The 3,034-nt window shown below is 34.0% G+C and overlaps 1 protein-coding gene across 1 annotated transcript in view; it reads right to left on the minus strand.

Annotated features, from left to right (window-relative positions):
• LOC119585670 (phosphatidylinositol 4-phosphate 3-kinase C2 domain-containing subunit beta-like) overlaps nt 1–3,034 on the minus strand; it is a 53,293-nt gene that overhangs the window by 35,686 nt on the left and 14,573 nt on the right.

A 3,034-nucleotide genomic window follows, 5' to 3' on the forward strand; every position in this document is an offset into this window, starting at 1 on the left:
TATATTTCCTAAAGATATACTGTATGGTATATATAAGAGATAGATAAAATAAGATAGGAATTGATAAAGAAGACTTAACTTGAACAAACTCAAAGAGACATACACCCAAATAAACAATTTCAAGATACACAAGTCACAAATAAAAAATAAGTCCCCATCTACAGATCCAGTTCACTACTAAAATCCAATCAATTAGTCCCTTGGCCATGGTTAAGCAGTCTATGAATATTCTGTACAACCTATAAGTAACTTTTCTTAAAGACCTACTCACAATCCAGGGAACCAATTAATCAGTAGTTGTAGCAAAAAATATTTACCTTCTTTTGGCAAATTTTAATAAAATTACAGACTCAGACAAATTTGCCAAGTCTATTTAAAGATATACATAAAACATACAATTGCGAAGAAAGAAAAAAAATTGTATAAATAAATATATCAATGTCACTTTAAAAATTAGGGAACACTTTAAACAAGAATATACAGATTGTTAGATAAATAATGGAGGGCATACATGCAGACAGACAGACAGATATAGAAGAATATACACATATATATGGATAACTAGATATTGAATAAACTACAGACAGACATTCAGATAGGGATATGAGTGAAAAAATACATCTGCATATAATGTGAGATACTGAATTTACTTATAGACAGACAGAGAAAGAAAGGAATTTTAAAAAATCAACAAACCAGTATTCAATTCATGGAAGAATAGTCCATAATCAAAAAGATAAAGCAATGAAATCAAGAGATAGCGGTAGATAAGAAAACCCTTACAGATTACCGATTATGCAATGATTCACTCAGTTATGATAATCGTCAAACACACCCAGAAGGATAGGCAGCAAAGTTGCCAAAAAGACTCCTTCCTGACATTTGAAATCCAAAACTATAATGAGCATAACCTTGTTGTCTAAAACTTGTGCAGTACCAATCACTAATGTTAAATTACAATTTACTCAAAATATTCTTTCGGTAATTTTGCCCTTCTAGCTATTTCTAGCTCCTTCATGTACCCTTCATATATCAAGTCATGTAACAATGACTATTTTTCCTGACCACTTTCCTCTTACAGCATCAATATCCTTGTCAAGAAAATTATATATTATTATTTTTCATGCTTGAAACATGCCTTTTCAAAATCATTATTTTTGTTACCTTGATGCTTCAAGCAGGCAGCCTCTATGCTTCTCCCACCTCATTTTAATATACGAGGATGGCAATTACTGGATTCTCTCTTTTTTTTTCTTTTAAGATTGTTCGATAAATCTACCGTACAAAATTAATGGTAAGCTGAATCTCAGCAGATATATCTGTTTTCTGAAGGCTATAAATTAATAGTCAGGTGTGTAGCAGAAACAAAAAAATTTGAATGCATTAAACAGAAACATTAACAGCTACTTTCAAATTTCTTTAAGTATGGCTGTTTCTGAAGCATTACTAGTTTAAAAGAATGAACATCTTTGCTTCTTCTCTTTTTTTTTTCTTGATATTGACAAAACAAATAACAGTATGATTATCCCAATACAGGATCTCTCAGCAATGAATCTTTGTTACCTTTTTTCTGCTATTCATATTTAACAAAAAAAATCATATGCCCATTTTCTTTTCTTTTTTGTAAATGGAATTCAGAAAATAGGTATGCATATCATACAAGACACTAAACAAATAATACAAAATTAGAAATCAAATCTAATCACTGTGGCATATTCTAAACTTCAGAATATTTCAGCGGATAACTTTTATGTTTAAGGTGAGATTAGATACCAGCAACCCAAATTTGGCAACCTGTTTCCTACCTCTAACAGCTCATAAAAAACTTTTTTTTTTGCACTTATGTCTTCTTCATCAGTGGCTTCCTTGTCTTCCTCTTCATCAGTGGCTTCCTTGTCTTTTTCTTGTATGTCTTCCCTTTCTTTGAGTACTGGAATTGTAAAGACAAAGGGAGGACAAGCCTTTGCTACTGAACTGTTATCCACTTCATCTTTATTCTCATTCACGTTGTAATTATCCACTTTGTCGTAACTGTACAACTGATCTGTCTTGTCACCATCAGGATGCTTATCATCATCGTCATCACTGCTTATGTTAAAACTCTCATCATAGTATATCATGTACCAGTGACTTTCCGATTTCCGAGTCACAACCTCATAACTCATTTCCTCCATCCCATCTCCCTCACTTTCCCCCAACTCTGTCTCAGGGTAGGTACTAATGCCATTGTCACCTGATGTCAAATTCATCCGTTCGTGATCAGTTGCCTCCAGAGGTGCATTGCCTCCGGATACTTTTGCTCCCTGTGAGCTATCCATCAAGGAATCCAAGCCTGCAGTGTAGAAAGTGCTTGTTGTTGCCTTCTTGGACTTCTTTGACTGCCGTGGAGGTTTTGTTGAGTTGCCATCCATCTCTTTTGTTTTTCCTACTTGCACCATAGTGAGGGTCTTCTAAGAACAAATGACCACACTGTCACTCGAGTTTCAATCACCAATAGCTAGGGAAGGCCCCACACTGGCCGGAACCAGCATCAAGCCCAGAGTGATAAAAAGTTTTCATTCCATTCTATTATTCAAAAAAGACAATTAACAAGCTTTGATAGGAAACCAAGCCATTATCATATCAACATAATCTAATATCCACCCCCATGTACATATGAGGGAGGATACAAACATTGATAAAGAGTTAAAACCAATGATAAGATCATGTCATCATATCAAGAAAAAGAAAAGAAAAAACATTGGCAATCACAAGAAATTTTTCGTTATCTCAAGATAACAGAGTATGCAAAGTTACAAAAAAACTTCTTGGCAATCTACAGAAATTGCAAAAAATCCAAAATGACCTTTCCCCCTACCCCAAACCCAGTCTATATTAACAAATTTCTTGGCTCATTGGCATGCTCAACATCTGAGAGAACTTGTAAATAAAGTCCATTATGCTGCCAAGAATGCAGAAAGTCAACAGTGTCACTCAATGTCCATAAAATGTGAAAGGAGATATAGTGATATTAGCTTTTCTCTTATTTTACTGC

This window comes from Penaeus monodon, chromosome 20 (genome assembly GCF_015228065.2).
Source record: "Penaeus monodon isolate SGIC_2016 chromosome 20, NSTDA_Pmon_1, whole genome shotgun sequence".
Lineage (NCBI taxonomy): Eukaryota > Metazoa > Arthropoda > Malacostraca > Decapoda > Penaeidae > Penaeus > Penaeus monodon.